Source organism: Mauremys reevesii, linkage group 1 (genome assembly GCF_016161935.1).
Source record: "Mauremys reevesii isolate NIE-2019 linkage group 1, ASM1616193v1, whole genome shotgun sequence".
NCBI classification, from domain to species: domain Eukaryota; kingdom Metazoa; phylum Chordata; order Testudines; family Geoemydidae; genus Mauremys; species Mauremys reevesii.
In genome coordinates, this window is record NC_052623.1 from 310,944,256 (window position 1) to 310,965,559 (window position 21,304).

A 21,304-nucleotide genomic window follows, 5' to 3' on the forward strand; every position below is an offset into this window, starting at 1 on the left:
GCAATTTTCTGCACATTTCTCTCTGCCTTACACAGTTCTGCACACTCGAGGGGCAGAGAGGGGACAGGCTTTGCACGTGTGCTGTCACAGCCAAGTTTATCTGAGGGGGATTCCTTGACAAATCACTTGTGCTTATGATCAGCACTGACTATGGGCTAGTCTACACTTTTACGCCGGTCGGCGCGGTGAGTTCGATTTTTTTCGAACTCGAACTATCATCGATCTGATCTTAGACGATCTTCGAACTCGAACGAAGCTTCTCCCTCTCCCGTACGCTGGCCACAGCTCGAGCTTGACCTTTGGAGCGTTCGTTCGGAGGGCGTGCCGCGGGGGCCGATGCCTGAGGTGAGAACTATTCAAGTAAATTCAGCTCGTATTCACGCTTTTTTCATGTGAATTCTAGCACATTCTAGTTGAGTGTAGACCAGGCCTATGACAGCTCCTTCCACCTTTCATTATTAAGAGCCAAACATGATTTTACTTATTCAAGCACTACAAGGCAGCGCATCTCTCAGCCCTGCATGGGACTCATAGATAGAAGATGACATGGGACTTTTCCTCTAGGTGCTTAAGGTTGTCACAATGCAGTATTTGAATTCTAAGCCTATACATTTTGAAACCTACAACAGGAAATGCAACAGATGCCAGACAGTTAGATGGCTGGATAGCTAACCCTTAGTTCAACCTTATTCTGTTATCTCTTTCTGTCACCGCATGTCACTCAACACTGGCATTTACTGAGTTCAGATGAAACATAATCATAGCACAATGCAAGGTAGATATACAGGGAAGGGGTTTGTTATGCTTATAAGGCGAAAAAATAGAGCTTTCATGAAAGTGCATGTGATCCAAACTCCCCAGCTCCAGCATACTGCCCTGGGCCCTGATTTTAGTCCTCAGCCATATTCTCCATTGTCTACAGAATGTATCATGGGGCAGATCTGGACAATGACTGTGCAGACTGAAGGAGACCTTTATGCAAAGGCAGCAGCCATTATACAATCAAGGAACACGTTACAAGCAGCCTTCAGCACAGGAACCTATATCACTGAGGGTGGGAATGTTGGTCCAGGAGCAAGGTTATCTTCTACTCTTTTCGAAAAGGACCACAGGGACTTCCACTTGAACATCCTTCATAGGCAGGCAAGTCTGTCTCTCCTACAGGATGGTATTCACAATATTAGCTCAACATAGTGTATTCCTAGCCTCTGAGAATAGTGTTACTATAGTCTATTTTCAGTGTTTCACATTTACTAGTCTTGATTAGATATTCAATATTTGTGTTTCTTCCTGTGTGAGCTAACCTAGATCTTCTTGCTCCTCCTGTGACATATGAGCTGTATCAATCATCTATCCTGGCATTCAGACTCAGAGGACAGAAATGTAACTACATTAAACTGACACATTATTTTAAAATTTCTCTTTCCCTCCCCAGGCATGGAATAAAGGCTATATTTCAATCAGTCCATCTTGCTCCATTCCACCCTGGAGATGTGATTATTGCCTGATGAACACAACCTACCTTGCTTTATTATTTCATGATTGGTATTAACACCATCTCAGTGCAGTCAAACAGCATGTGACCTTCTGTTATTAGCATGCATATTTGCAGGGAATTCTGGACAGATCCAAGTAGCTTTAAGAATTCAGGTTTTGTCTCACTGCATCACATTTATATTTTAAAACTTCAGCAGAGTCATCAGAATGATGAAACATGTCACATGCAGAATCTGTCATTGCTCAGAGTATACCATTTACTTGACAGTACAGTTTTGTTTATGACCTGTCACTTTGATAGCTAGTGAGGGGCATGCTCTTTCTTCAAGAAAAGCGTCAACCTGTCCAGAGAAAAATTGCAGGACAGCTCTAATTTTGAATGTCAGTCCAGCAATTCTTTGTATCAAAATGCTGCAGCAATAAATGTTTATTAGGGGAGTAAACACGGCCCGGGAAGTGTTCTGACTGCATCGTCAAGCACCTAAAACCATAAAGGGAGTCTAAATTCATTGGCCCCCCAGTCCACAACAGCCTCTGAAACTTTTTGTAACAAGTATTTGTCCTGTAGAATGAATCTAATCAAATCTTTCATATTTCTAATTATTAGTAATATTTATCATTTGTATTTCCATAACACCTAGGAACCCAAGTGCTAGATCAGAACCCCATTGTGTTAGGTGCTGTACAAAGAACTTATCATCAAAGACTGTAGATGGATACAGATAGACAGGAAACAATGAGACAATATTGGTCAGCTGAACCCATCTCCTGAGGATCCAGTTTCCAATATACTTTAGTTTTTAGATAGCGCCCTCTGCAGGCAGGCTGATTTCTCACCAGCCACTGGCCCCATGGCCCTCCCAGAACCCTGTGCCCCTCTATGTCAGGGTCCTGCCCCCAGCAGTAACCCCCTCACTCTGGGTCTCCCCTCCCAGGGGAACCTCCAACCCCCTATCCCCACCTTGCCTCAGTGGCTACTGCCAGTCATCATCTAGCCCCTGCTCCCTGGGGCAGACTGCAGCCTATAAATCACTCATCGGCAAGGGGGGTTGGACCAGCTGCCTCTGCCTATTCCTGGCCCACCCCTCTGCAGCCCTACTACCCTTTTGTGGGCCCTTACCTCGACCTGCAGCCTAGGGCTTTGCTAGGCTGGAGCTCCCCAGCTCCCTCTCCCCTTCCCCAGCACTGCTCCACCCTAGGTACCCTCCTCAGCTTCCCAGACAGCCAGGTCCCTCACTCTCCGGAGGCTAGAGAGAGAGTGTCTCTGCTTCTGGCCCACTGCCCTCTTATAAGAGACAGCTGGGACCTGATTAAGCTGGCTGCAGCTCTGGCTGCTTTCTCAGTCAGCCCAGCCTTTCCCTTGCCACAGCCCTATCCCAAGGCTGTTTTAAGCCCTTCAGGGCAGAAGCGGGGTAACCACCCCACTACAGTGTGTATATGTGTATCAGAGTTGCTAGGCTAAGAACTCCGGTAACTGAAGTCCTGGATTTATCCAAGGAAAGGCATAATGGACATTTCAACATCTGCAATTCAACATCTGCCCCTAATGTATGTCTTCTCCATCTCTAAGGGCAAGAGCGTAGTTCATTCTTCAGGCCTATCCAACTCTCAATTTCTCCGCTGGGACAAACAATACGGCTGATAATAGCATAACCACAGGGGAATAATAAGACTGATAATAGTAGTAGTGGATGTATTTTCTGGACAGTGGTCCATTGGGTACTGAACTGGGACCACAAAACAGCCAACAGTTGGTAGCAATTTTCAGTCACTAATAATGCAGGCTGGATTTAAACTAGTGATGTAGAATGGAAGGCTACAGAGTCCATGCTCATGCTTCTGGGTCATTTAGGTCCCCATCATCAAATAAGATGGCAACTCTTCTTACCCGGCTATATGGATGGACAGGCTTCTTTAAAACATGGACAGCTGAGGGAGGGTAAATCCTCAAAGACTGTGCTATTTTATTAATGATGAACAACACAGTAAGACCTTACTCTGTAAATCCTAAGGCTCTCCAAAGAGAATAGCATGAAGGATTAAACGAGAGGAGGAGCAAGCAAAACAAACGTTAAAAAATTGAAAGGACCAAAATGATTGGATATTAGTGTTCTAAGAGCTTTCTTCCATATGTCACATTGTTAAATGCCTAAGATCTCAAATGTCACAATAATCATGGCAGTGAGATTGCAGTCAAATAAATCACTAAACCATCTAGAACCCTACCCTTATCTTTCTCTTTAACATGCTTTAAACTGTAGCCTAAATGGTGTCATTACATTGCCCCTTAAAACTTTAAGATGATTATTCTAAATCCAGAATGTGCAAGGTTTTATTTACAAGTCAGCTAAATAACACATAACAGCAGCCACTTGAGTCACTGACTTCTGCAACTTTAGCTGTCATGCACCCGGCTCTGTGGTACCTGAAGGGCTGCCCTATTACAGCTGCATTAAACGAAACTCTAGTGTGAAGGAAAAATGGGTAGGGCAGATTATGTGTCCTTTCAGGAGGCTCATCTTAATGGTACTAGTCAGGGTAAAAAAGTTAGATGGAGGGTAGATGAGATTTTATTCCTTGGATAACCCCAGCAAGCTGAGATTTAGCTAGCTGAACTAGGGGAAATGTTTCTCAGTTCCCTGTTACATCTACAATGACACACACACAGCAGAGAGATTTGGGTCAGTCCTTTGTAGTATTGATGGCCACACAACTAAATATCACAAATCTTTATGGCCCGAGGAACAGCAGTTCGTGAGCCAATGCAAGATGCCACTTTTTGCTGCTCTGAAGTTATGTGGAAATCATATGGTGCTCTTGCTTTTTAGCCATTTAGGAGAGACTCTCTAGAGAAAATCCTTGCTAAGCAACAACACATGTTCTTCATTTACTCCTCTTTCTCAAGATGTACAAATTCACATCTAACTGCAGCATTTCACTCTGACTGTTCACATCTGCAAATATTATCTGGCATAGAAATAGTTAACCATCCTTTTTATGTCTGCGCAAGATAAAGTGAGCTTTCTTACTCTAGGCATTTTGCCGCCCCAAGCACGGCAGGCAGGCTGCCTTCAGCGGCTTGCCTGTGGAGGGTCCGCCGAAGCCGCGGGACCAGCGAACCCTCCGCAGCCAAGCCGCTGAAGGCAGCCTGCCTGCTGCCCTCGTGGTGCCGGCAGAGCACCCCCCGCGGCTTGCCGCCCCAAGCACGCGCTTGGCATGCTGGGGCCTGGAGCCGCCCCTTTCTTACCAAGAGGAAATGTCAGCAGCAGAGACTTAGTGACATGAAAAGACATAAAGAGTCCATAAATATTTTATATCATCTGTGTACTCTTCATTCTCATCCGCTCTAAAAGAAAACTATGATTCTAATGTCCATCACTATGCCTTGCCTTGAACTGCACTAGACAAGTTACCTACCACTCAAGTAGCATCATGCATGTATTTACACTCTATTGTTTACAATGTAGTGCTATGTGTACTACTGAGTTTTTAATTAATTAACATTACAACACATATTTTAAAGCAACTCAATCATGTCACAGATTAATTAAGAAAGTAATTCATTCAATAAAGATGATATAACTTTGCCTAGCATATTCCATACAACTATAATACTTACCACTTCTAAAAAGAGGTCTAAATTCAGCTCTCAGTTATCCTTATGCAATTCTAATGGAGTCAGTTGAGCTCTACCAGAGTAACTGAGAATGTATTTGGCCTGTTGAGCATTTTCCATCTTGAGAATAGAGCTGGTTGGGAATTGGTTTTCCCATCCCACAAAACTTTTCAAGATTTCAAACATTTTCCCATTCCATGTTGGAATAAAACTGAGACTTTTCAAAAAAAATTTTGCAAAAAATCAGAGAGAGAAAAAGAAGGGGAAAAAGAGCTCCTAGAACAATGAATAGCCTGGTGGTGAGGGCTTTCACTTAAGATGTGGGATACCCATGTTCTAGCGCTAGGCTATGGGCTAGAAATTCCATCCTGGACCTGAGAAAGCTTCACAGTGAAAGTTTTGTCCTAATTGGTACATTCCCACCAAAAAATGTGGGTTTGACAAATTGACTTTTGATGAAAAAACATTTTGTTGAAAAATTCCTGACCAGCTCTACTTGAAAGTGATAGAAATACTTCATCTAATTAATTATGTAAGGTTGGTAAGATGCTTTACCTGACCTGATTATTATACTATAATAGGAAAAGTAGCTTTTGCTCATACTATATTTTACTTTTCAGGGGCTCTGGTTTATTTTGATATAAAACCTGTTTGTATAACATACAGAAGTATAGTCCAGAGAGTGCTGTGATCTGTGAAAGCACACTGCCAGGATAACTTCACCTGATCATATGGAAAACACACTGAACTCAAGAAACTGGGATTTCAGATTGACATGCTGGCAGGCAACATGAATCAAAGATATTCTGTCCTTGAGGATGGGGAATGTACATTGCTGGCATAAGTTCTAAAAAAACCCTATCAGAATCATGAAGTGCTGTTTCTTGGCCAAAGGAAACTTGGCACTACATGATTTTTGTTCTGCTAAGGGACTGTGTAGTATAACCACTGAAATGGTAACATCTGCAGGGGAAGAGTAGAATCCATAGATGAGATGCAGACTTATGGCAGGGCCGCTTTGATAAGAAAAGAGAATTCAGAGTGAATAGTTACAGCTACCTAGCACTGTGATGAGCACAATAACAGTCGTGGCAGAGATCACAACCCTAAATAGTACTCCATCATCCTGGATAATAATCATGATATGAATTGCTAGGAATTGTTGTGACTTGCAGTTGGAGTTAAGTGTCACTTCAACAAAGATCGAGGAGCACCTTTTTGGATTCTCAAAGATTAGTCATTCATCAGAGCAAAGAATGACAGAACTGCTTCTCCAAACACTGAACAAAAATGAGCTTGACATATACAAAGCTCTTGTGAACAAATCTATGGTGGGATTTAATTTGAATGTAAGATTCTTAATATTAGTTAATTTAATTCATTAAAGAAAAGAACACTTCTTGAATGGCTTCTTTTAAATACTTTCTTTGGTTCCATAGGACTTAGTTAAAATCACTCATCTTTGCCCATTTTAAAAACTGTTTGTTACCCCTGATAAACCAAGCAGGACTCATTGGCCTTTAATGAAATTCCTTTGCCAATCTATAAACTGTTCAGTTATCTATTATACTGGTTGGGGGGATAATATAGTTTGGTTTAGTTTTACTTAGAGTAGCATGTCCCCACCAGCATCTTAAGCTGTAATAGCGGTTGAAAGCTAGTCTGTTAAAAGCACTTAGGTGGCGCCTCTCCTTCCCACCATGTGGCCTTGGGGGTCAATGGCAGAGAGCAGCCAGTCAGAAACTCCAGCAAGGAGAAGCAGAAGCAGCCAAAGCTTGGGACTCTGAACATTCCAGTCAAAACTGTAGTACGTTCTCTGACTTTCTCTGCCCTGGTCTGATTGGCTGTTTGCTTCAACCTTTCCCCTCCCTAAGAATCTCTTCACCTCAGATTCACTCCACACCTGCCTCTCCTCCTCTGCCCTGTCCTCCTCACATCCTTCCCTTTTCTTTCCATTTAGCTTATCCCATCCTATTTAAATCCACCCCCAAACCTCTCCAAATCATGGAACTAATACGACTTTTGCCATCAACGCATTGTTAACTTTGGTTTGTGTTATACCCCTTCCCTGATGTCTCTGTCTTGTCTATTAGACAATATTGTCTCATTGTTTCTTTGTACTCTCCCATCTGTCTGTATCCATTTGCTTCTCTTGTCTTATATGTAGATTGTAAGCGCTCTGGGGCAGGGACTGCCTTTTTGTTCTGTGTTTGAACACTGCCTAGCACAATGGGGTCTTGGTCCATGCCTGGGGCTCCTAAGCACCACATTCATACAAATAGTAACTAATATAAGAATAAAATAATAATCCACTGAGAGACAGAGAAGAAATTGTAACTGAATTGTTTACTGCTTGTGGTTTGGTTTTGTATTTTTTTCTTTCCTTTCCTTTCTTTAATAATAAAATAGTCCTAGTTAATAATTATGATCATTTTGCTTGTCTTTAATTGTGGTACCCCCTCTGGAAGTCAAGAACCCAATGTGTCTAAAACAGTGGGCATGACATCCTTGAACAGGCATTAAGAGACGCGATTATTAAAGATTTGGCCTATCATTTCTTGTTTCTGTAGGCTATACATTTTGAGTAATTTTGAGGACAAAATTGATGCTCAACACCTTAACACACCCTCTCCTATCCCACACCTTACAGTCTAAGTAGCATGACTTGTGTAAACACAAAAATTGACTGCTTTAAGTACATGAAGTTCAAGTGATCCAATCCCCTTTAGTGTGGAGGCAGTTACAGCAATATAAAAGTGCCTTGTACCAGCATAGCTAGGCCTGTCGGGAAAGGGACTAAATGTAGAGGTAGGATGGTGTAGTAGTTAAGACACTAGTCTAGGCCTTCAGAGGCTAGTGTTTAATTCCCTCCTCTGCCACAAACTTGCCATGGGTAAGTCATTTACCTCTGTGTGCCTCAATGCTGCATCTGTAAGGGGATGATAATAACAACACCAAACAGGGGTGTTGGAGGTGCATTAAAGATTGAGAAGTGCTTTGAAATCAAACGCTCTTTATAAGGGCTAGATATTAGTGTGAATAAGCTGTGTTAGTATAAGGCACCTTTATACCACTATAGCTGCATTTGCACTAGAGGCTATGTCATTTTAACTATTTTGGTAGTAAAATCACAATCCTAATAGAAATAGTTAAACTTGTATAAAAACGGTTTGTGGATAAGACCTAAAGAAACAGATGACAGGTAGATGCAACAAGCAGGTGGGGGAGCACAAGGAAACAATAAGACAATAATTGCTAGTGATGCAGCATCCTCACTACAGCTGCAGCTATTTAGTCTGACTCTTCACTGCCGTGCACACCGTGTAGTCATTTACACCTGCAGAACGCGTATGTAAAATGCTAGCAACTCAGACCGGTAATGTTTCACACCCACTCTGCACAGTCAGAAATGACTTCACAAGGTGTCAGGCAGTGGAGAAGCAGATTCATTATGGGCCCAGTTCTGCCATCATCATGCTAAGTAGTACCTTACATAAGAAATAGGCCCGATGTTTTCAGCTGAACTGCTTAGGGATTGAGGCCTGGTCTACGTACAGATTTTGTCCTGGTAGAACTAATTTGGTTAGGGGTGTGATTTTTTTTACTGATATAGTTATACTATTTCAGCCTCTAATGTGGAAGTAGTTACATCAGTATAAAGATGTTTATACCATTATAACTCATTCCCCTTCCCTACATGAATAGATATCCCAGTATAAGGCATCTTTATACCAACATAACTTCATCCACACTAGAGAGGGTTGTACCATTTTACTACACTGGTACAGTTAAAGTGATAAAATTTGTGTGTGTACACAAGCCTTAAAATACTACTTAGCAGGAATATGGGTGATAGAATCAGACCCATTGTTTATTTTGTTCTCTGTCCTAAAAATATGATGCATCAACAGCTGCCAACTCTGAAGGGCTGATTGGGTCGATCAGATATTATCTACCAATAACAATCAGCCTGTTTTAATGATACACAGATGCCAGTTGAGGTATTGTTTTTTGTGATGTGAACACCTGAGGAATTGCAACTAAACTGAGATCACCAATTTACCTCACAATAGCAACTTGAAGTAGAAGTTTTCATTTACAACCAACCTGCACGAGACCTGAACCAGAAACTGTGAGGTGAAAGGCTCTGTAAAACATTTAATTCACTGAAGTCACCCAGTCATTATACATCTGTAAAACCCCAGAGCTGACATTTCTATTGATGTCACATACTTCATTAAACGTCTGTCAGAGCTTAGCACAGGTTCTAAAGGGCTAGAGCTGGCCCCCACTTACTGGAATCACAATGAGCCTTTTTTTGAACAAGCCCATGCTATTTTGATCTCGAAAGGGAACTTTTTGTGTTTTGTGATGGTACCCTCAAACTAGGATGATGCAAGTGAGAAGAATGATGGATGAGATCCTTCTGAACCATCAACCAAAATAGATGAAACTCAGGAAATCTGAGGGCATTTCATTGTTATGCTGTTTGACGTACACAGCAATAACATTCTTTAGCAGACAAGGTTCAACAGCTCCTTTAACACAGGAGCATGGGTATTGCCATACCAAACCAGTGGTGTATCTAGTACAATACCAGGCCCTGATTCTCCTTTCATTTACATGGGAGTAAGGGAGGAGTAACTCCACAGAAGTCAGTGGACTCACACTGATGTACGGAGAGGAGATGCAGGTCCCCTGTCTCTGAAAATGGTCAGTACTGGATGCTTTAGAGAAAAGTGGAACCCCCCCTATAATGGACTGTTATTCAATAAATGCCTATGGAGAAAGTTTCTTCCTAATGCCAGGCAGTCAGTGGTTTTTCGAAGTCTTGATGCATGAAGATTCATATCTCTTATGACTCCATTTTTAATTCAATCCATCTTTTCACATGGGTTGGTTTGAATGTGAGGTATCTTAGTACAATGTGACTGGAATGCAGAACTCTCTGAAAAGTAATACTGATTAGACAGGACCTATGATGTGTTCCACATCAACAGTAGTGACCTAGAACATGAATGAAGGCACAAAGCAACACTCAGATCATTGCATTTCTTTGTTGGACAGGTCTTATAATAACATAAGAATGGCCATACTGGGTCAGACCTATGGTCCATCTAGCCCAGTATCCTGTCTTCCAACAGTGGCCAATGCCAGGTACCCCAGAGGAAATGAACAGAACAGGTAATCATCAAGTGATCCATTCCCAGCTTCTGGCAAACAAAGGCTAGAGGTTAGTCTTGTTTGGGGTTTATTCAATGTCAGTACAATAAAATCTCCAGTATAGCCCAGTAACTGAGGTTGCTGCAGAGTGCAGTGCAGCTTCAAAACTAAAACTCACTGGGACAGAACCTCTGGTCTCCCTGTGTAGAGGAACTCTCACCTAGCAGGATATAGAAGAGAGGAGATTTGGTGGTGTGAAGCTCTCCTGTTTCTGAGGTTAAAAGTTTAAAGAAGGGATCATTAGAGAGGGCTATTTGAAGCATGGTAAAGAAGTTTGAGGATACAGATCCAGGGCAAGGAAGCAGGAACAGGGAGCAAGGTGTGGTAACAGGAATAGGGATAAGGCATGGCAGCAGGAACAAGGTGATGTAGCAAGAACAAGGAGCAGCAGCAGCCAGGCAAGGAAGCAGGGACTTAATTTCAAAGGTCTATGCAGCAACAAACCTAATAACTAGTTGCTCAGACAAGGGATGGGACAGGAACAGGAAGCTTTATACCCAATGGTGTCCAATCAGCAGTCTGTGTTAGTCATTTGACCCTGCTGAGTTAGTGAGTGTAGCTTCCAGTGTGGGGTATTAGCAGCAGAAACTTCCCAGCTATTGTATCTTGGTGGTGCAGAGGCTAAGGTCCTGCTTAGAAGGTGTGGGTTTGAGATCTGGGGTGTCTGACATCTTCATTAGTACCAGACAGCTTTGAAACAGGGAGCAGAAACCAGTTCCTCCACACATTCCACTGCATCCGAGCTCTGCTGAAAATGGGGAATCAAATCCATTGTGTCATATAAGATTTTACCAAATATGCATTTGAAGGCACCTGCCAAAGAACCCATGGAAGTAGGTAGCCAGAGATATCAGATGAGGGACCTAAGCATGTAGCAGACAGTTAGAAAAACCTTTCTTTTTCTAAGCAAATGTTTCTTTAGTTCAGTGAGCATTAGGACAGAGAGTGATGATATTGTACAGGATGTCTATGAGGCAGGATGCAGTTGGGCAAGGGGGCGTATACAGCTATGGTGTAAACAGGTGCTCCTCCAACTGAAATTAATTAGTAGGTCACATATATTACGATTTATTGAGGTCTCACTAATATAATACATGTATTTTATTGAAGCCTAATCTAGGTCTATTGATGGCATCTCATATTACCAGAGGAGCTAGGCTGTCAGGAAGAGCTGTAAGAGGCCCTGCATTAGAGGGTTCTGGTCTTTTTTGGAGCCCAGGGAGATCCTGGGGACTCCAGGGGCAAAATCTGATTAAATAATTGAGGGAAAACTCAGTGACGGTTTCCTTGTGGGGTTTTCCATCCCCCACCAATAGCTATTTCCACAGAAGGAGTAATCCAGGCTTCGACGGTCCTTACTAATAGGTCTTTTCCCTAACTACTAGACAACATTCTCTCTCATTACCAAGTTACCCTTGTACAAAGTTCAGCATGCATGTAAGAATTTGCAGGATTGGGGCCCCAGTCGGAATCCAATCAATATCCTCTCAGTTGACACTAACCCATAGGATGATGCAGACTCCTTTCCCCCACCCTTCCCAGTTCATACAGAAATATGAAACAAAGAAAAATAACTACAATTAAAAGAAATGAACAAGCTATAAATGAGAAAATAATTTTTCCTGAAAGTAGCAGTTAGATGCTGGAGAAAAATGTTGCAGGGGACATATACTAAAGACACTGAAGAGACCCAGTCAGTGAAAAATTGCATTTGTCCGTGGAGGTGTTTTTGCCTACTATTGTAATAAGTAACACATAAGAAGCCTATCATTGAAAGAGATTAGAAAAAAATGTACCTGTATTTTTGGAGAACATTTGACAGCACTGCTTGTATAGTCAGTTTTACTGTTCACTATAGTCACTGTCCCCTTTTCATTTGTGTGGACCTTTCAAAAGGCAAAAGAGAGAAAAACAATTTTTTAAAGTAGGTAAATATAAAACCACAAAAATTGCCTGAGGGCTACAGAGTCAGGTATAATGTTTGAAATTATTTTTAACTCACTTTTGAAACTCACCAGTTGACTGCCATGCATCCAACAAAGTGGGTATTCACCCATGAAAACTCATGCTCCAATAAGTTTGTTAGTCTACAAGGTGCCACAGAACTCTTTGCCGCATTTTTAAAGATTGTAATTGTACTTGAAGTTCACCCTTTACAACAGTAGATGGCAGCAATGCAAATTACTATGCACCCACCATTCCTATGATTCATTTAGCACTGAGCAAGTCAATCACTGAAATGATGGCAAGGTGATGGTGGTGCAAGAGGAATTATTTTAATAACTTTGTAAAAATAGCAGCCCAACTAATACCACATTTACAGTGACATGGGAAGAAAAAATGTAAAATGTTGCTGAAATTATTTGTTTGAGTTCTAGAACTGGAGGCTCAGGATTTTTTTTAAATGTTTACATTCTGAGGTCAGGAACACTGGGGCCAATAACTACTGATTTTGGATGTCATGAGCTTCCCAAGCATCTTGGTTGAAAAAGTCCAAAACTCCTAGTTTAGCAATCTTCAGGGCATGCAGCAAGGGATATTTGATTTCCTGAGCTGATCGAAACTGGGAGGACTCTGACGGGAGGTCATAAAGATCAGAACTATGCTTCTAGCTGCAGGATGATTGTGATGGGGTGACCACCCCACACAGGACTAGAAGGGGCTAAGGTGACCAGGTAAGCCTATTAACTCCGCAGGCTGCATCTGGAGGAGGAGCCAGGGAGCAGGGAGTTGTTTGCAAGCAAATTCAGCTGTGTGAGAACAGGCGGGGTTTATAAAGCCAGGAAGCTGACAACAGACAGGTGCAGCTGCTGGAAAAGAGCATTAATTCCCTGGGAAGATGGAGACAGGTTTGGAGCTGGTACACCCAGAGAAAGGAGGGGAACCAGAAATTGTAGGAAGCAGTCCAGGGAAGGAGCCGTGAGGGCTGGAGAGGAAAGCCCGGAACTGCTGGATTGAGGGTCTCTGGACTGGAACTCAGAGTAGAGGGCAGGACAGGGTTCCCCTACCTGCCACTGGGAACAGGGCTGGCTTTAGGCACCGTGGGGCCTGATTCGAAGGAGCTGCCGCTGAAGTCCCACCGTTGTCTTCGGCGGTAGCTCAATTGTTGCCACAGAGGAAGGTCTCTCCGCCAAAATGTTGCCAAAGACAGAGGCAACGATTGAGCTGCCAACGACGACAGTGCTGGGACTTCAGCGGCAGCTCAATCGGCTGCTGGTGCCTTTGGCGGCATTTCGGCGGAAGGACCTTCCTCTGTGGCAGCGATTGAGCTGCCGCCGAAGACAGTGGCGGGACTTTGGCAGCTCCTTCGGGATGTTGCGGGGACCTCATAAGGGTGTGGGGCCCGATTCCGGGGAATCGGCTGAATCACTCTAAAAGTGGCCCTGACTGGGAAGTGGCACCAGCAGGGCAGTGACTGGGAGACTTCCTAGGTCACTGTGGGAGCCACAGAGAATTTGGAGGACTGTATCACAGAAAGGGGGGAAATAACGGATGACCTAGCCAGAAGTCTGAATCACAGAGAGGATGCTGCAGTCCTTGGGATGAGAGAGGAGTGGCAGACCTGTGAGAGAGACAGTGTGACAGCGTGTGACGGGGCGTCAGCATCAGCCTAGAGATAATCCTCAGAGTGACCAGGAGGAGGCGCCCGACAAGTGGTGAGTGGCGTGTCCTGTCACGGTGATATGATTTAAGTTAGTGATCAGGTAAGAGGTGGATCCTGGAGTAACCTGTTTATATAACTGTATTTTAAATGTCTCTGTGAGCATCTAGAGCAGTAGTTAGTGTTCCTTTACATGGAAGGGCCGTTTACATTGAAAAATATTAAATACATATTTCCCACGGGACAAACAGTCGTTAGATCTATATTATCAGCGTTATTTAGCAGCCACTGATGAAGAAGGATCCTCTACAAAATTATGTATCAATCTTTGGAGCTACCGTTAATCAGGTCAATGGATGTAAATCTGAGTTGGACAGCACCCTTTATGCTTTGTGAGAAATGGTTAATAACGTCTGAAAACAATTTCTGCTGTTAATAATTCACCTTGATTTATAAATGTCAATATTTTCAGAATGGCATCAAAGTCAATAGGACCTACCAAACCCTCATTATGAGCACCACAGATGTTTTTAAGCAATTTATCTTCTAAAAGTGAAAGAAATACAACCCAGTATCTAGATGTACTGGGCTCCTCTGCTTGAAAATCTCACTACTACTGCCTGGAGATGTCCCTCCCATGTAAATTGGGTTGCTGATTATCTTGATGTAAAGTAACTTGATCTAAAAGAATAACAATTCAGAAGAAGTCTAAATGAGGCACATAAAATAATTGTATCCATGAGGCTGGCTATCTAGTATAACAAAAACCACTATCTCTGGCACTGTACAGAACTTAATACTGTACAGTATATTCTGCTTCTGAGGGCACATACTGCCACCAGGGAAATGGAGTTTTGGATCTCTAATTGTTCATATGATTGGTCTGGATCAGAAGGCCCTCTCTCAGAGGACCAGAATATTATTACCTGTATCAAATCTTTTTTATGATAAACTAAACTGAACATCCTATCTGGGTCTGTCATAGTTTGAAATCTAAATCTGGCTCCCCACCACTGCTTATTTCCAGTTGCTAAACTGCATTAAAAAGCAGCATTCAGTATGTTCCTGGAACTAGCCGAGGAATGTTGTGTAATCAGAAATGGAAAGGAAGGTCGTCCAGGAGACAATCTTTCTGTTTAGATGAAAATCTAAAATGAAGTTAATCTACTGGAGAGATTCTTACTCCCACTCTGGCCCCTTTATACCAGATAAATGGTCTGAAGAGGATTAAAGGAGCTCTAATAGCATTGGATCCAGAGGGGGGACAATTCCCCATGTGCAGGAATTGAGGAAGACACCTCCTCACGAGCCCTAATGTAGAGGGCATGCCAGAGGTGTGGTTGGGGTGGGAGGGGGTATGACAGGGGCAGGGCTACATCATGCAGTGCTATGTAGATAGCGTGACCATATTTCCCTATGCTGAATATGGGACACCTGGTAAAATTACTTGTATTAATGTGAATTAATGGCAATCAATCAGAACTATGCCGTACAAATGTTCAAATTAACATTGAATTGACTGAGCCCCTGTTAAAAAGGAATACTAAGTAGTTGTGTTCTTTTTATTTACCTTCTTATCCTCAAGGCTTTAGGGTTCACACAGGGAGGGGTCACACACACACACACACACCTCTCTCACACAAGGAGGAGTGACCGACTGACCTGATCCTCCTTGCCTGGTGCTCCCCGCCTTCCATGCCTGGCTGGGCCCCCGGAAAGGACCTGCCTCTCCTAGCACCTGGTGCCATATCTTCTTGAGGCAACACATGGGTGAGGGGCACGCTGGATCACATTCCCAGCCCCACAGATTTCTGCCAGGGTTCATACCAGAATTTGGCCAGCAGCAGCCTTTTGGCACTCTGCGGGAGGGAAGGATGGGGGCTGCTTCCAGCTGCAGGGGGGTGTCTTTGCAGAGCTCATCTCTTCTCCCCGACCCCCCAGCTGGAAACAGCTTGTCCCTTTCTGCCCGCACGCTGTCAAAAGGCAGCTAACACCTCAAGGGTGCTGCTGGCCACTGATATAACCCAGCTGCCTCTTGTCCCCCCGGCTACAGTGTGGGCAGGAAGAGGTTAAGTCCTAAGGATGCGTTATGCACCAGGACCCAGGGAACCTGACTGCAGGGGCTTCAGCAAACCTGGCCAGAGAAATGGCTCAGCATGGGAGGGTGCCTAGAGGACAGAGAAGCCCCAGGACCCAGTGCCCGGGTGGCTGCTGTGGAGCCTGCAGGGTTGGGGTGCAAACAGGCTGCAAATCGCTTCTCCCTGCCCCCTGCCGCCACTCCAGAACTTAGCTGAGGGGCAGAGAGGCTTCCCCGTGCCAGTGCTGCATGGGGCTTTAGCTCCTCCTGGGCAACACCCTGGGCTGGAGGGCCTTGGGCTTTCCTAGGGTGCCTGCCCAGCCAGAGGCAGTGGGGGAAGGAAGGAGCCTGCCGGCCAGGCTGTTGGTGACCAGGGGCTGGTTCTCCGCACAGCATTGGGAACACGGTGCACCCTGCCGGGAGGGATATCGAGGAGCAGCAGGCTACAGGGGGGCAAAGGGGCAAAACAGGGAGAAGACAGTGAGAGGGGGAGCTCATAAATGGCTGATGGGTGAGCAACAGAAGCGACACATAACCGGCCTCTCCCTGGCGCCTGCCCGCACTCACCAGCCACTGCAGCTCACAGTGCACAGACAGTGCTGGGCAGAAACTGGACGGGGGGCAGGGACCTGCTGGCCGAGAGCCAGCATGCAGAAGGGGCTGCGCTGACAAACCAGCAGGGGGAGCAGCTGGCCCCATGTGCTGCAGCTTTGACCCACCATCAGTCTTGCACACCCTCTCCCATGGTTGGCCACTGGACCTCCTCTCCACTCACTGCTGGTGGGAGGGCGGCTTGTGAGCAGGAATCCGGCCAGCAGCAGGACCCACCAGTACTGTTGTGTGGGAGACAGAAAATACAGGACAACTTGCCCATTTTTAAGACAAAGTTGGGACACTGCAAGAGGGCTTATATATGGGACTGTCCCTTCAAAAACAGGGTGTCTGACCACCCTTGTAGATTCTGGGCACCTGAAGAGGCTGCTATAATTTAAATAGCTCTTCAGGCATCTCCAGACCCTAGAGCAGCCCAGAATCAGAAAGGTGAACGGGTTGCTTAAAGCCATTTTAGTTCCCTCTCCCTCTGAGCTGCAAATTCTGTGTTGTGTCTTTTAGAGGTGCAGCACAGAAGCTCTATTAAGATGACACACACTATGAAAAGGACTGACAACACTTGGTCTAAATATAATTGTATTGCCCAGGCTGGGAGATTGGTTAGTTCTCCTGAACACTAGCAGAGAAAGGGGATCTGCCTCTATATGTAATAGTGAAATCTCCAGAAATCACTTCAAAATTAAAATAAAATAAAACAAAAAAAGAGACTCTCTCCTTCCTCTTCATTGGACAATAATCTTACATTAATAGCAGGTATGTTTTACAGCATCTCTATTTTTTTCAGAAGCAGCAAAGAATCCTGTGGCACCTTATAGACTAACAGATGTTTTGCAGCATGAGCTTTCATGGGTGAATACCCACTTCTTTGGATGCAAGCAGTGGAAATTTCCAGGGGCAGGTGTATATATAAGCAAGCAAGAAGCAAGCTAGAGATAACGAGGTTAGATCAATCAGGGAGGATGAGGCCCTGTTCTAGCAGCTGAGGTGTGAAAACCAAGGGAGGAGAAACTGGTTCTGTAATTGGCAAGCCATTCACAGTCTTTGTTTAGTCCTGAGCTGATGGTGTTAAATTTGCAGATGAACTGGAGCTCAGCAGTTTCTCTTTGAAGTCTTTTTTCATTTTTTTCATAATCATTTTATTCTCTTTGGTCCTAAAACTGATTTCAATGAGGTTACTAGGGTTTTGCCATTGACTTCAAAGCGATCAGGATATGACCCTTTAACAACACGGTCAGTAGGTATGGTTAGATGCCAATATCAGTCTGACTGGTTTGATATGTTGATCTCAGAGGTGAAAGAATTTTGGCTAATTTACATGTTGCTATTATTGTGTTTAGTGACTCAGTTCATATGACACCAAATTTGTTGCTATTTCCATTTGTGTTTTCTGCTACCATACATATGATTGTATCCATTGGGAGTGCATTTGCATGGGATTTCAACCCCCCTCAGGAATTTGTAGGTGATTCATCTTTCCCATGTTCAAGAATCTTTCTTCTGACTGTAGTTAAAAACTATAAAAAATTAATTATGTGTCGATTACAAAAGAGTTTTCTGGGTCTGACAACACACATTTTGTTTGAAAGAAGCGGGTACAATTTCATTTAGAAGCTGTTCCACGTATTGTGTCTTGTAGCTTATGCAGGAAAGTGAGCCTATGTCCAATACTGAGACTAACATACCTGACCAGTCAGACTAACACTGACATATGGCAGCTCTGTTCTCTCCCTGTTTCTCTTCCTTCCTTTTCTACAGCCTGCTCGTCCTTTTATCCCTTAGGATTCCCTTGCTAGACATACTCAAATATCAATAGGGAATTGTATGTTTGTTACCTAGACAATTTTTCCAAATTGTAATGATTTACAGTACTTTCAATATTATACATACGATATGCAATGCAATATACTTTGCAACAACTTATTTTGAGGCAGGGAAGTTAAAAGCTTTCAAGATTAAACTTTAACTTGGATGATCTACAAAAAAGTTTCTTAAGTACTACAATATAAGAGTAGCACAGTATGAGGAGTCCAGTTGCCAGCCAAGATTGGGAAATCTGCACTCTAGCTTAATCCTGTAGGGATGCAGATATGCACATTTCTCCACAGTATGCAGAAGTCTCTCTGCACAGTTACTGGGGAAAGCTGAGAACTGAGCATGAGCTATTGGTAAAAGCCATTAAATAGCTGCAAGGGTCTAATAAATTTACAAAACAGAAACATTCTGAGCTTTAAAACTGTCCCTTGTTCCACTCAGAGAATCTTCAAGCATCCTCAGGAACAATTAACAACATCACAGTGGTTGACATTAGGAAACCAACAGTTGCAAAACAGGCTGAAAAGCAAAGTGAAGTAAGACACACAGTGACAACATATCTACAAACTTTGCAACAGCAACAGAGTTCTTTGTCCACTAAGAAGACACCACAAGTAATATCAAATCAGAGCCAAATCCTGAGGTCCTTAGTCAGTTTTCATACAAATTTATTCAGCCCTTACACAGACAAAATCCTATTATGAGATTTTGTTTAGTACTGAGTAAAAACTGAGTAAGGATCTCAGGATTCAGTGCAGTCTTTTTGATATGAGGGATATTTGCACAGTAAATCAACTGTTAGGTGGAAAGTTTAGGGTTGATTGGTATTGACTGTGGCAATTTAGGTTCTTAAAGCCAAATTCTGACATGAAATTTACAATGGCATATACACAAAGAACTAAATCCTGCAGTGGTTACTTATCACTTACCCAGGAAATGTTTCCTCTGAAGTCTAAGTAAGTTTTGCCTGTCTAAGTCATGAATAAGGACTGAAGGATTGGGGAAAATAAGTGTGCCAGTGTAAAATCCTCTACACGTATAAAATGATTGTGCCATGATCCTAGCTGAACCTTCCTACTTTGGAAAGTAGGTCTGCAGGTGCTGAGCAAGTGCAAATGTGGAGCAGGGGAAAGCTGTGTATCATATATAAAATGCAGAAAAAAACACATGGGCATCTCATCTGAGTAAAATATTCAACCTTTGATAAAGCACATGCATAAAGTACTGCAGAAATACTTGTTAACTTAAGTTGTAAATTCAGCAGGGCAGGGACCATGTATTTCTCTGGTGTTGTGTATATAGTGAACAGCAATAAGCCTTGTAAGAGAATGATATTTTAAACTGCTTGTTGGCTACTGAAGTGATTTAGTGGACATGCCCCTATCTAAGCAGGCAGATACATGATATGTATGCTAGACTGACTGCATCCATATTCTTACCTGTTATAATTGTTTCTCTGTGCGATGCACTGTTCTCTTTCAAAGTGGCTTGTGCATCTTTCTGCCTGCTGGATGTGCCCCCAGGCACTGCTGAGTTGGGGAACCTTCTGGAAAGCAGTGCCTCTTGGGGCTGCATGTACAGCTTCTCACAGCACCAAACGTTCAGAGCTAGGGTTATAAAAGGGATGCATGGCCACAGCTGCCTCAGTTACTTAGGGTGTAGGGAACTTTTTTCCATGTCTTCTAAGCCTCAAGCAGGTGCTCATTTCAAGGATGCTTTGATTCCATTCTTGGCTGTCCTCAAGTTCAACAAAAAGAAAAAAAGAAATGCCAAGGATTTTTCAGTAGCAAGTTTTCAGCAACATCATACCAGAAGAGGAAAACACATAATCAAGAGGTCAAGGAACCATGCAATTCCTACAATTTCTGGTTCCTCTCCTCCACCTCTAGCTGCTTTGCAGCCCTTAGCACTGTCATCAGAGCATGTGATCATGCCTCTGAGAGCACATTATCTGGGGATGACTGGATATGTGGAGGTCCTCTCCAGAACAGGTGCTGGTTGAGATTCACTCACAGATGCATTCCTATTAGTTTGGGGAAAGGAGTTTCTTTATTCTGTCTCATTTCATGGATGCTTTGGTGCTATTTTCAGGTGAATCTTACTACTGATCAAAAAGATACACTAAAACAGAGCCCAGCTCACACTGGTTGCTGCAGCATGGGCTGCACAGTATTGGCATATGGATCTCTAGGTGTGTCATGTGAGCCTACCTCAATTAACAGATCTTAGATCTAAAGGTGACACTCTAATCCTACATCCCAATCCAGTGTTACAGCTTGTGGCTTGGTTCATATAACATTGACAATGTCTGACCTGACATACTCTATGGAAAAGCAAGAGTTTCTGCAGTAGTCCTGAAAGTAATTTACACTGAAATGTTTGTTTCCATTTCTAAAAGTGTTTCCTCTGTGGGCAGGAGACAACAATCTTTCTCTAGATTCTGCATCTATATAGTGTATTGTGGACTATTTATTGTTCAGTCTCTGTGTCTTCTATCATGGTGCACCTCACTGTCACCTTTGCCTATGACCCATCAGTGGCTATTTCTACAGTTTTCACTCAATTCCCCATCATATTATTCCTGAAAGGTCTGGTAATTGCCTTCCCACTGTTCAAAGAACCTATTCCTTTACGGGATCTTAATCTGGTGCTGAAAAGGTTAAATCATCTTTTGAGCCCTTGGGAGACTGCTCTTTGTTCCTTCTGTGACTAAAGACATTGGGCTGGAGCCCAAGCTGATGTAAATCAGCTTAGCTCCATTGACTCAAGTGGAACCATGCCAATTTGCAGCAGCTGATGATCTAGTCCAGCATTTTCAACTGCAATTACATATGTGACAGAAGAGCAAAAGAGTTGAAGGCTTTAG

The 21,304-nt window shown here is 43.3% G+C and overlaps 1 long non-coding RNA gene across 1 annotated transcript; it reads right to left on the reverse strand.

Annotated features, from left to right (window-relative positions):
* Positions 1-1,021: 1,021 nt before the first annotated feature.
* Positions 1,022-20,007, reverse strand: LOC120387015. Its single transcript, XR_005589999.1, has 3 exons — positions 19,878-20,007; positions 12,133-12,222; positions 1,022-1,158 (listed from the first exon to the last, which is right to left on the reverse strand). It is a non-coding gene; the product is annotated as an uncharacterized LOC120387015 (long non-coding RNA).
* Between the last annotated feature and the right edge of the window lie 1,297 nt (positions 20,008-21,304).